Source organism: Syngnathus scovelli, chromosome 2, assembly GCF_024217435.2.
Source record: "Syngnathus scovelli strain Florida chromosome 2, RoL_Ssco_1.2, whole genome shotgun sequence".
Lineage (NCBI taxonomy): Eukaryota > Metazoa > Chordata > Actinopteri > Syngnathiformes > Syngnathidae > Syngnathus > Syngnathus scovelli.
Window position 1 is genome coordinate 7,355,976 of NC_090848.1, and position 13,636 is coordinate 7,369,611.

The following is a 13,636-nucleotide window of genomic DNA, read 5'->3' on the forward strand; positions in this document are numbered from 1 at the left end:
ATAGTAGAACATCAGCCTAGAAGAAAAAGAGTGAGACATGCATACTGTACCATATTACAGGCTTTTTAGAGTTTAGGAGCTCTAAATGAAAGTCTTCAACTGGAATACTTTGCTGTGTGTATAGTATGTTTTTTTTTTTATGGTGGCAGTCCTCCCCGACTCCAAAAAGCATACAGAAAGTACTTAAAGCACAACTTGCTACTTCACCAACCTAACTGAAACATCTCCTAAATGGCTCACATGTGCTGCCACATTCGTGATTGGCACAATGCCACTGGCTCATTCTCTGCTCTATTAAAAAAAAAGTTTCTATAAATCAGGCCAAATGTTTCTCTGCACCACATAAATCTTGGAGAGGGCCTTCTTTCTGCTGTGGCAACTGCCCGGATTGGTCGCATATGTGGTGAGGCGTAGGGTATAAAAGAAAACCAGAACCCTAAATGTGCCAGCAGCCATTGCCATCATAAACTGCAGCAGCATTGTGACCACGATTTAGAGCCTCTGCTGGGGTATGAGAAACTGAAACTGAATACAAAACATGGAAGTCAGAAGTGACATCATTGCATTTAAGGAAAATCTGTGGCTGTGACTTCCAAATGTTAATGGCCACCATAAAGCAAGTTAGTATTTTACAGCTAAAATTGCAACTGGCAAATGAAAATTCATTGGAGCATAACACAGCTGAGAAATGGGGTACAGTATAGGCCAGGGCTGAGTGATTTTAAATACTCAAACAGCTATTTGGATTGTGTCTCACAGGAATAAAAACAGAGAGCCACAGAACTATTTTGCACTCTACAGAAAGAAAACAAAAAAGAAACTAAAGTGTTTATAAAATCAGATGGTAGATGGATGAGAGCTGCACAGTGGTAGCACATCAGCCTCACAGTTCAGGGTTGCAAGTTCGATTCCAGCTCCGGCCCTCCTTGTGTGGAGTTTGTATGTTCTCCCCGTGCCTGCGTGGGTTTTCCCCGGGAACTCCGTTTTCCTCCCACATCCCAAAAACATGCACGATAGGCTGATTGACCACTCCAAATTGTCCGTAGGTGTGATTGTGTGTGAATGGTTGTTCGTCTGTGTGCCCTGAGATTGGCTGGCGACCAGTTCAGGGTGTCCCCCACCTACTGCTGGGATAGGCTCTGGTGGCATGCCCGCGACTCTCATTTGATGATGAAGCGGTTCAAAAAATGAGTGGATGGATGGTGGAGCGCCTAAAAAGAAGAACTCTTTGACCTGATCATTTTGAGCCAGTGGGTTTCAGGTATTTTAAAAATCAATGAGATTCCCCTTAAATTTGAAGAATAGCATTGACAGTAAGTGCATACAGTGCACAGAGGCCAAATCCTTCCCTGCTTTATTACTTTGTGGGAAATACAATTATGGAATCAGGATTTTTTTTCCATCACTAATTTCATATGCAGTCGTGCTTTGGCTACAATTACTCACAAACCAAAAGGCGTTTAATCCCTACATCTGATTCGTCTCACAATTTTAACCACAAGTTAGAAGCTCATCATTAGACTCGGTAATTACTGTGGCCAGAGCAGGACACAAGTCAGACTTGCGGTTGAAACTAATTTCACAAAATCATTCATTCACCATACGCTTATGCATAAGAGTTTACTGTCAGAATAAATAGTATTCAAATCTTAATTTTGGATTCTAAATCCCATGTTGACTCCATCTGGTGTTGATAAAACATGCAAGTCAACCCTTGACTGCTCCACGGCTTTTCTTTCATCAAAATTCCTCCCGCTTTTTTTGACTTCCTGATCTGGCGTCTTCAAAGCGGCGCACTGTGCCGCCACGGCATGCACCTGTGCCAATAAACATAAAAGCATTGCACCAGCGCGTATGGATAAAAACAGAAATCCTGTTTCTCTTTTTAAACCAAAGCATTATGCGTATTCTTCAAACGTTAACACATGTGACAGGCGAAAGATGCTGATGCCTACAATTTGTGTGCTGATTCACATTTTGCTCAGTGTTTATTGAAAACAGAGCTCGCTTCCCAGGCACGCGAATAGTCACCGTCAATACCAACCTCACTGAGAAATGACTGTTTTTGAACTTTTAATTCGGATTTAATTCAAAGTAACAAGAAGAAAAGGTCTCTGAATGGCAGAATTGTACGGAGAGAGTGAAGAATAGAATCAGTGATGCATCTGAAGCTATCACTTGCAAACCTATTCGAAGTTTCTCGTCTCCTCCCAAAACCATTCGCAACATTCCTTCACCTTCTTCCCCTCATTTTGCGATCTTTTTTTTCCAATCTCTTTCATTCGTGCTTTTCTTTCTGGGTCATGCAGCAAAGAGAGGCTCCGCTTTCACAACACTGATAGTGGAATGCCATTCATAAATACTTTCTCTCTTTCGGGTCGACTTCAACAGCCCACAAAGTGCTGCATGACGACATTGAGTCGAAATGGCTGCCTCTTGAAAATCACTCTTGACTGAACCTTTCAACTTCAAGAAAAATAGATCCAAACCTCTCTGCAATGTTATTTTGAATAGATTGATGCTGACAGCTAGAAGCAGTGTTTATTTAATCACAATTTGACAAAAGACAACGATAAATATTTTGGATTCGGATTGAGGGTGCGGATTAACCACCAATGCATACTACTCTGTTTGCTTACACGGGGATAAACTTAAAAAGTCAAACAAATGTCATATCCTCATGTAAAAGGCTTTTGTACTAGATACTAAGCCTCCAACAGCCAGTTCAAATGGTCACAGGACATCCCCAGAGCATTATGGGTATTACTCTAAGAGGGATTACTATTTGTTTGTGTGTCCACCCATGCATAAAATACACTTTCGAGGACGTAATCACACAAGCTGGCTGGTTGATATTATCATAATGCACTCTCATCGTGGGATCTGTGAGCTCACAGAACATCATGACGATAAATTAGACAAAGCACAAAGCAGCTTCTGTTACAACAATGAAACATACTCTTCTCTGTTCCCAACACACATTTGAAAGATTATCAACAGATGTCCATACCAACAAGCAGTTCATGTTCACCACAGAATATTGTTGGCTTCTGCCGGGCTCCGTTCCTTTGCGTTTCCTCAATTCCTCCGTAGCAGCTCACTCCAGCAGTACCACAAACACATGCGAGTACTTGAAAAGCGAAACGCAATGTTTTGAGAAACAAGCTCATGCGTACTCACCACGTTCATTATTTGGTTTGGGCTAAGCTATGTTCACCACAAACACAACTTTCTCTTTGTGCAGTGATCAACTCTCTCATGTGGCGTGTTGCTTTACTTTTCATGGATAATCTCTCCATATTTATGGATTATAAAAAAAAAACTAAACTGTTGTTTTGTTTTATTTTGTTTCGCTAGAATCTGTAGAAAACATTGAGTCTCTCTGCGCTTATTAAGAAGCAGGCTTTTCAAGTACTATGGACTCCATAGACTGCAGGACCAGACTGTCCCAACCACAAGCAGCGCAGCCTTTATCGACCTAATACTTATCACCTCATAATTAGTGCCTCATGCTTCATGATTGAAGAAACAGAAAGTGTCAAGGGGGTGCCAGGGTGAGCCCTTGCCAGGCAGTTAAATTTAGAAAATTGTGAGACTGTAGGACGCAACACGTTCAGGAATGTATTGCGGCTCTCATAAAAACAATTAAAAGCAGAGATGTTAGAAAGTAGGCATGGTCCTCTGGGGTAGAGGACACAGAACAATTCAGAGAGAAAAATATATAATCACAACTATTGCTATTAATTTGGGGCCAAATAGGGAAAAGTCCCCAATGATAATAGTTTAAACCCTAATATAACTCAAAGTATGATTCCAAATACTGTTGCAATGTTTCCATAACATAACCCTCAAAAAAAAGGCTTACAAAGGCTTTGAATTTGGAAAAAAAAAGCACTCTCGGCGCATGTATGGCGTCGCGTTTCAGCCCATAAATACACCTACCTATGACTAATTTCCTATTAACTATCTTATTATGAGTGAATTTGAGAAAAGGCTGATTTTGGGGCAGAATAATAGTCAACAACAAATTTACTGTCAAAGTTTGTATATGAGATCTCACGTCGGCAATGGAGTTGAGAATCTGCTCTCAATTGCCTTACCTGGATAAATGAGGGTTAAATAAATCAAACAAATTTGTCAGTTTTAAATGTTCAGGGTGGTTGCTGTAGTCTGTGAGTGAAATTCCAGAAGGCTTTAGCTTGCTTTTAGATTGTGTATGTGACTCAGTCGCTACCAAACCTCATGGAGTCCTGCCATTGACGACTTCAAAACTAAGGTTTGGTTTGGTTACGCTGGCAGTAGATGAGTTGTAATGGTGGGTTTGTGTAGGTGCGTGTATGTGTGTGGGGGGCGCGGGGGCAATGAGGACTATTAACCACCGTTGCAGCTGTGTTTGTTGAAACAAATGAATCACTCTGGAATTGTGTTTAACCTTTTATTGGGCAACAAACCTTAGTTGTTACAAATGAGGCAGCCAATCAGCAGACACAAATAATAATAATAACAATAATAATAATAGAAGAAGAAGAAGAATGAATAATTTAATATGAAATAAACTTACATAATCTTTATTGGATAAATTATACTGAAACATGTTCTTAATAGCAAAAATAATAGCTGTGCAATGGCCTTTTAATGCACTCCAATAATAGTGTTAGTTTTTAAATCTAACATCTGTAGGAGGAAGGTATAAACAGAGGGAAAAATACAGATAAAGGATTCATATTCAAATTGCTCCCAAAGTGCTCCCAAATGCAAGGAACAGAGCCAAGTGTTGCTGAATGAGCATGTAAACACATCTGACTTGGATTTCCATTAGACATCTGAATGAACTTTGGCTAGCAGCTGACGCTTTCCCATCATGATATTTCCAGTATTACATTAGCAAATTTCCCTCTAAAGGACACCAAAGGGTGGAGAGACAGAGAAAGACATTATATTGAATGCAGATTTGTTTACTTATTTGATCCTTGTTTGTTTGGAAAGTGTTTAGCCTCAGCACATTGGGTCAACATTCAGCTCCTGCCTCTTGGTCTTTCTCAGATTCGCAGCAGGATGGCAAAAGAAACATGAGCAGGTAAATGATGCAACTGCATCCTCACCCCATACGTATTTGAGAGAGGACAGTCGGTGGAATGAGTTTGAGGACTTTTCATTTTTTTATTTCATGTCCAAGTATGAGCCACCAACTGGACTGGTGGCTGGGAACTTGGAAGCATTTTGGAGTGGTTTGAAAGTAAAAACCATTGTCTTGATTGGCTACTGATGATAGTGAGCGGTTTGCTTTAATCCGAGCCGGTCAAGGTCCAGCTGTCCCAGTTCCCTCAATGATGCCAGCTGGCCGCTTCAAGGCCCCGGAAGACACAGGGCGCAGAGGGACGCCAGCCACACAGCAACAAGAAACATACTATCTAATCCGATTGGACGGTCGAATTTGTAACAGAAGATGTGTAGAATAGCCACAGGATTCGTGACTGATCGTTTTTTTCCAGTGTGTAATGAAAACAAATGAAGACAGTGATGGTTGAGAATACCATAAATTCAGGAAAGTCTATCGGGAGTACAATCCACATCAAATGTATCAGCGCTGATAATAGGGTTTTTGTTCTCACCAACAAAGCTGTATCATCATCTCTGAATCTCTCCACAGATTACCTCAATTACTGCAAATTGTCCCATCTGGCGCCTCCAAAGTCCCCCAAATCTCAGCACTTATTGCTTGTGTTGGTGTGTGTGTGTGGGAAAATTGAGTTCATGTCTGCAGGCCAACTTGCGGAAGATGTGTGTATTGTCGATTTCTCAGAGTATATCTGAAAGATGTAGCATAGCAGGAGAGTGAGGCGCTAAGTAACACTGTACCTGCATGAGAACAGTTTTGCTCCACTGTGTTGAATATAAATGACCAGTTGTATTAAAGTAATTTTCTTTTCCTTCTGGCTTGTCTGCTAACACCAATTGCGCTCGTATATTCCCTCACTACATCTTTCAACCTTCTCTCTGTCTCTCTCTCGCTTGCCCGGCGGCTCCATCCTTATCACCCCTCTACCAATTTCCTCTGGATGTATCCAAACCATCTACATATATCTGCTTTCCCAAACTTTGTCCTCAAAACACCTAACCTTGGGCTGTCCCTCTGATTGGCTCCCAAAATAAACCCACAGCATCTTAATTTCGACGGCTGGACTAAGGAAGTGATTATTGATTTGTTTTGAAAACTGTTTCATGGATACCGTGAGCTCTGCATTTAGTCAGATTGATTGACATTGCAAAGTCGTGCAAATAAAGCCACACCAACAAATGTTCACATCTGCTGACCAGATACACTTGCAAGTAAACACTCGACGATATCGAGGTGACACGTTAAATATCCCTGCTGCAATTATCCCTGCGCAGAGAAAGTGAAAGTGAGAACAGGCGAAAGGCAAATCCTGTGGAGCCCGCAGGGTTTCATTAAACAGATTGTGCATCGCATGTTTGAACAAAACACAACATTAAGCAATACGTTGTATTCCGCCACAAACAATCCAATTGTGCAAAACTCAGTGGAGTTACGGTTCTGTAATTAGACGCAGCCACGAAAGCAATCCACAATGCAAAGCGCACGCAGACCCAAAACTTTACCTCCATTATTCTGTGACATGAGCTCGTGCCAACAGTATTTTATTTCACTTTTATGTTTGAAAGGAGACAGCCAGACACTACTCACGTGTCACACAAAATATTTTGATGTATGCTTTTACATGTGTGGACCAAAACGGGGTCACTTTGTCAGTCATCCTCTCAATCTGGAAATCTCTCTCTATTTTTATAGCACTTTGCATACATCTCGGTGCAGCTTAAAATTCTTCACTGATGACCATCCATCCATCCCTCTTCCATTCCGCATAGCTTTGCGAGGGTCACGGGTGTGCTGGAGCCTATCTCAGCTATCGCAATGAAATCCACGGGCAATTCTAGGATTAGAAGTTTAGGTTTACTCTTTCCTAGCTTGTTTGATGTGATGCAAACAATATACAGAAATAAAACTTCTTTCAGATTGAGGAGCAATTAAATGTCATCACTGGGATAAGCCATGTTTGTTAATTATGACTTTTGTGAAGGGACTTGACAGATCTGGCTTCAGAAGGAAAAATGTCGACTCAAGGCTTGATGGTGGTGATGTCTCGAGGGGCCTCCTAAATTCGTCACTTAGTTTTGACTTGGTGGGTACCAGCATTCACAAGCAATGACAGTCAAAGCATCACTGAGAACAAACTGGAATTTCATGAGCACAGGAGCCATGCAGTTTGAACCGAGCAAAAGCTCAGTGGAAACTCGTCAACACAGAGGGATGGAAATACAAACACATGGATGCCCAGGGGGAGATGGAGTGGTAGGACCATATGTTTATAAGTTTGGGAACACGAGGAAACCCAAACTCAGATCGCAAGCGCTGTTCCTGTCTGCATCCTCACTGATAAGCCGGACACTTCTTTAGCTCACATCATTATGCTCTAACCTTTTGAATCACTGTGGACTTGTAACAAAATGCTACTTATCTGCAGATTTCCCCAAATCCTGTCCTAAAATAACAGACGCTTTATTGTTAGAGCTGAGTGGTTCACATAGTACATCACAGTTAAACGACTTCATATTTTGGCTGTTTTCAAAAAAACAGCTAATAGGAAGTTTCTGCAATGATTTAAGGCAGACATTCTACTTTATTCCTCTTTCGCTGATTCTAAAGTCGCAGACATTTGCGTGGGTTACATTTGTGCAGACATGCTGTTAATGCTATATTGGACCCATTGTGTTTTGGTGGTACGGTATAATTTATAAATCAAACATGTCAACCTACTGTCCGCAGTTATTTATGATTTCTTCCTCCTGTTCTCCACACCTTTTTTGAATTGTCTACACTGTTTGTACTATGTGTCCTCTCTGCATCCATTGCAGCCTGGTCATCCTTGAAGAGGGATCCTCCCATCTGTGGTCTCTTCTCAAGGTTTCTCATTTCCCCTAGCTGGAGTTCTGAGTTTTTCCTTGCCCTCCTGGGAGCTTAAGATCAGGGGATGTTTGAGAATATTTGTCATTTTTCACATGTCCTGAGTGTTGTTAGTCACCTAAATGTTGAACAGAAGCTGTGATGTACCGAAGTCAAATTCCTTCAAACATGGCGAATAAAAACTCTTGAATCTTGAATTTAAAAGCCGAGTCACATGCTCAAGGTTATATAATTAAATGATGATTTTGTTTGGAGAAAACAGAATATTTTTTTCTAAAATTCAGAATTCAAATTGTCTTTCAAGCCACAAATATCAACAAAAATTCTCAAATGATTTTATATGAGAAAGAAATGGTCAGATGCTACAGAACCTGAGGAGGCAAATTTAAATTATTGCAGCAGTAGAAACCACCGTCCTGCCATCTGCTGACACCTTAGCATCACGGCTGGACCACTATTATTACTGACATTACCTAATGTATATGATCTATAACAACCCAGCTCCCATTTTAAGATTCCAATCACAGGATCAGTGTCAAATATCTCTCTTGAATTATGCCCAAAAAGTTGAACTTTGATTTCATCAATCCATGATACATTTTGTCTTGTGGTTAAGAGATGGTAGAGGTTGCTTACATTAATAGTTGATAGTTCGATCACAGGAACCTGCCATTTCAACAGACACGTGTAGACTTTCCAGTGATATGCTTATATTGTCATCCATATTCCATAATTGTGAAAGGGCCAAATTGTAGTAGATAAGAAGCAGTTGACTCGTTCCTTTTCTTTGGAAGCAACATTCTAGTCTGTCAGGAGATTAGACATGTATGAATTTGAAGTTTTCACACAAAATTGAAAACAGTCCAATGCACTGGTATGCAGCCACTTATCTGCACACAGATACAAACACAAAATACAAAAGTGCACCTTAGTGAAAGTGGCCTGCTGTGGTGTGTTTGTTTTTCTGCGGATGGCCAATTCCGATGGGTGGACTTTCAAAGCCGTCTCTAATCCATTTGATTAGCTGAACCCAAGAACCTGAGCCGTGGACAAAGAGCTCTTTCACACATGCAGCCAATGCTTACAGCTACATGTGATCTCAGGAATCTGTACATCACAAAACATTCCTCTGCATTCCTCCTCCCTTCTCTTCTTTCCTCACTGTTTGTGTTTCCCTGAGCTGACACTCCCCACCACTGCTCATCCAACAATGTCTTTTTTACGCATTTTCCTCCCTGACACACATTACAATGCCGTCGACGTTCACAGCACCCAATTGTCAATCACTGTGGAATTTCAGAACAGTGAATAGCTGTGAGGACACACTACATGAATGAGAAGGGCAAGATCCCAGACACGTGGTGACCCATGGTGACCTTGCCCTTGAATCTGGTGACAGTGGGTGGAGGAAAGGGGCATGCACGGGAAGAGAAACAATTACAGATCAGCCATGTTTATGCTGCTCTCTGGAATGGAAAACTGCAACAGAATTCCCTTCACGGCTTCTCTGGGACCATTTCTGTGGTTTTCCTGGGATCCAATAACCTGATCTACCTAAAAAAAAAAAATTAAATCAAGATTGTTTGATAGTGATCCATGCCACAATCATTATGGAAGCAAAAACCTTGTGCATGATACCACTGATGTGTCATTTAATCAATGAGTTGGTTCCTTCCACTAGGTTTTAATGAGATCTGCCATCTTACAATACAAGGTAAACTTTAAAATAAATGTAATATCAGCCTTAAAAATATGAAAATTGAAATGAATGGATATGCCAGTAGTCAGTTCCAGGTAGACACAAACAAAGAAGACTTTCACAGCTATATGAAACCGTGTAAACTTTGATAATATGTTGTTTTCTCAAAAGATAAAGAATATATGCCTGTAAGTATTGTGATATTGTCTGTCGCGACAGAGATGTTGTCATGTATTGGTGCACATGGTTATAATGGTGAGCTTGGTCGACCCAGATCTGAATGAATGTCCCGGTGGTCCAAAAAGAGCAAGAGGAAACAGTATTTTGTGGTAAATACATTTATTTTGACACAATGTACTCCCTTCTGTGCACACTCATGTTGGAATGCACACATGTATGTATGCGTGCACACACACACACACACTTACACAAACACACACACACAATTGAAACACATCCACTTTCTCTCACGGGATTCGGTAGAGAGAGACATGTTCTTATACCTGCTGCAATAAATTAAACAACTGGTCAAAATATTTAATGCATCAAGTATTATGTGTCATTCCCAAAAGAGCAATATGAAGGTGTGGTGCACACTTTGATAGATTATCCTAGACTTAGTTGATGCCAGTGAGTATTTGTCTGTGCAGGTTGTGCAGCTTCAAGCAAGAGTTTTATGTGACTGTGAGGTGAAGTTGGTCTGGTCTGGGTTAAGGAGGAACCAGACTCTGGGAGCAACATTTCCCCTGGGTTCGTTGCTGTTTTACTCTTACACTGTAGCTGCAAAAGCAACCGAGAGGTTTTCTGCACTCTATCTATTAGTTCACAGCCTAGTGAATATTATTGGATGGAGAGAGAGAAGTAGATGAACATTAGTGGAAAAAATCTGAACATAAATAGACCAGAGTCACCGGCTAATTTATTGCAGAATTAGATGTAGACGGATGTAACAGAAAGAATAGCCACACAATCAAATGAGCAGCACAATTACAGAAGAGAGTGTGGCAAAAAATGTACTTCTTTTAAATACCATTTAATTTTGTTATTATCAAGTGTCGTTTTTAAGACCTTATGGAACAGATTAATGTCATTTCCATTCATTTCAATGGAGAAAGATGATTTGAGATACAAGAGTATTACGTTGTGAGTGTGGTCATGCAACAAATTACACTCAAGGCGCCACAGTATTATTGAAAAAGATACCACTGTGGGCAGTCAGAATGATTTACTATCATTATGTTAATATAACAGGCAATATAGCAGTGGAACGACATTCTCGTCCAACGGATAATTCCATTCCAGTTGTACTCAGCTCAACATGTGGACAGAAAATGTCAGGTGCAGCCTGGACAAATAAGCCCGAGGTTACACGTGGACATTAATGCAGATAGACAGATGTGTTTGCTGCTTGCTGGGTGGGGGCGATGTTTTTAATGTGGCTTGACACCTGGAGCATACCTTGATTATTAGGCTATACGGGCTTGTCATTACCATGTACAGTGTTCAAAAATTCCACGTGGGAAATGAAATGAGCAAAAAAGATTTTCACATCCCTGCAGCTCTTTGGCAGATGTTGATCTGCGAAAAACTAAACACGCCCGTTTCTTTGTGGTCCATAAAACGTGATCTCACGTGAACAGTACTCATCTTTGAGGAGATAGATGTTGGAGGTCAGACAATGTATTATTGTGCCTTGGTGTTTTTAGGAGAAAAATATTTATCATCTCTGCCAGACATGAGGACCCACCCAGAGAACAGCGAACAAACACACATTCCCACAGATAGCCCCTCCCACCTACACACACACACACACACACACACACACAAATAGTTGAATCAGGCATCATAATATCTGACACAGTGTTTTAGCTGCTGACATGCACTTCGCTCTCATATATCTCAGTTGGAAAAATCCTTGGTGATGCCGAGAACACGATTCACAAGTAAAGCAGATCTCCACCATGCTGTGTGTTCATCCATGATGCTCCGTCACAATTTACTGCTTTTTTTGTCTTTTAACATCTCATCCCTCCCTTTGGACTCGCTTTCATGTCTGTCCAAAACGCCTTTATTCACATGTTGCTTCCACATGCTTCATGAGTGACTCAAGCCTTGCTGGAATGTATGTACTTCATGTATTTGCCTCCACCTGCCAATTGTTCAGGGCCCAGTCAATATTTTCCTTTTACAGGAGATGAATATTAATACATTGTGTCTTGTAAATGTATTTAAAAATAGAAAGTACATCTGTTTTAAATATATTTGAAACATCCACAAAGCTCAGGCTTTCAATCTGCTATATTAATACTAACTAACTAATTAGCATATACTATGTTGCAGTGTTCTAAATCTAGTTTAAGCAATCGATTACACACATACGTGTAGTGTAGACAATATAGCAATATTTAGTCATATTGTATATTCAGGGTTCTGAAGTAACACAAGCAAACCTGCAAATAGCAGGTTGAAATTAATTTGTGCCGGTGTTAATCAAAAACTTACGAGCCAACCTGGCCAGTGATGCATGAGGCAATTATGCTATAGAATGAAAAAAGTATTTTGAATCACAAGCGAGGTCACAGAAGAAATTAAAATAATTTCCAAAGGGGCCCCTGTCCTAGCATTTACACCTTTACGCAATTTGGAGTTTACTGAAGTGTTTTTGAAATGTACACAGAAGGAAGCCAGCGTCCCCAAAGAACACCCACGAACGCAAAAAGCAGAATATGCAAACTTGACACAGGCCAAAATTTGAGCTGCCGCTGCCGAAGTGTGAAACAGATGCGCTAACCACAAACGCAGCGGTGCCGCCCAGGATTGAAAGAGTTGTTATTTCTTATTTTCTAAACGCAGGCTTCTGTGTTGTGGTTTCTAAGCAGGCTGTGTGGTCGGACTCATCTCCCAGTGTTGTAGGTCGTCGCTTGCCAAAGTACATTTGTATATCATGTTATCCTCAAAGAGAAATGTCAGCAGATAATCACAACAAATCTTCCTGACAATGTTGCCCAATGTACTGATTTTGTGTGCATGTAAACAAAACGGTTTCACACGCATCGAGAGATAAAGCATGAGTCATTTTGCATGTGCTTGCAACATGATGGATCCCCTGTTGACTGTTTTCGACAAACTAAACCTAAATCTCTTCTGGATGGACTCTGGATTATTTATTGTTGTATTTGTGGTCAATGTGGGACACATTCCATTTCAAGTCTTGGATTGAAAATTTATTTGAATTGTGTTCTTGCCTTCCATTGTACAATAATTCCTGGATATTATAAGATTTATCTCAAGCAGCAGAGCATAAGAAATCATTTTTTATATCATAGTTGTTGAAGGCAGTTTTTGTTTAGCCTCTGCTTTTAGTACATATGCAATGTCTCTGTGTGAACGGTCAGCAAGTGTCTTTACCAATTTTGTTTAAGAGCAGACCTCAAGAGCAATATATTTAGACGACATTTAAAGTTTTCCTCAGATGGCACACAATGGGTATTTTTATTAGAAAAATATTTGCCTATTCCCTCTAACTCCTGCTGCATACTGTGCAGTGCTATCAAACCTGACTTGGATCGGACCATGATCCTCCCCCGCACATTAAACACTGAGGTATGGGAGCCCCACAATGTTAAACGGTAAACCTGTATGGGCTTTTGAGACTGCACATGCAGTAATTGTACTTTATCACTTTTCTTAAACCATAAAAAGACAGCATGACAAGTATGGAATGGAAAGGTTGTTACAGAGCGAGGACATGCGCGAGAATAAAGAGAAGAATGGGGACATAGTGAAAGGCTTTCTCCCATTTACTTGAATGTACTCAGTATGTACGACTATATTGCTCGTGTACATTTTGACGACAGAAACTACAGGTTTTTTCATATCTTCAACAGTCGGCTGTGTCTCGCTCTTATCACCGTGGACTGTTTATATTGTTACTGTATTTTGTTTTGCTCTCC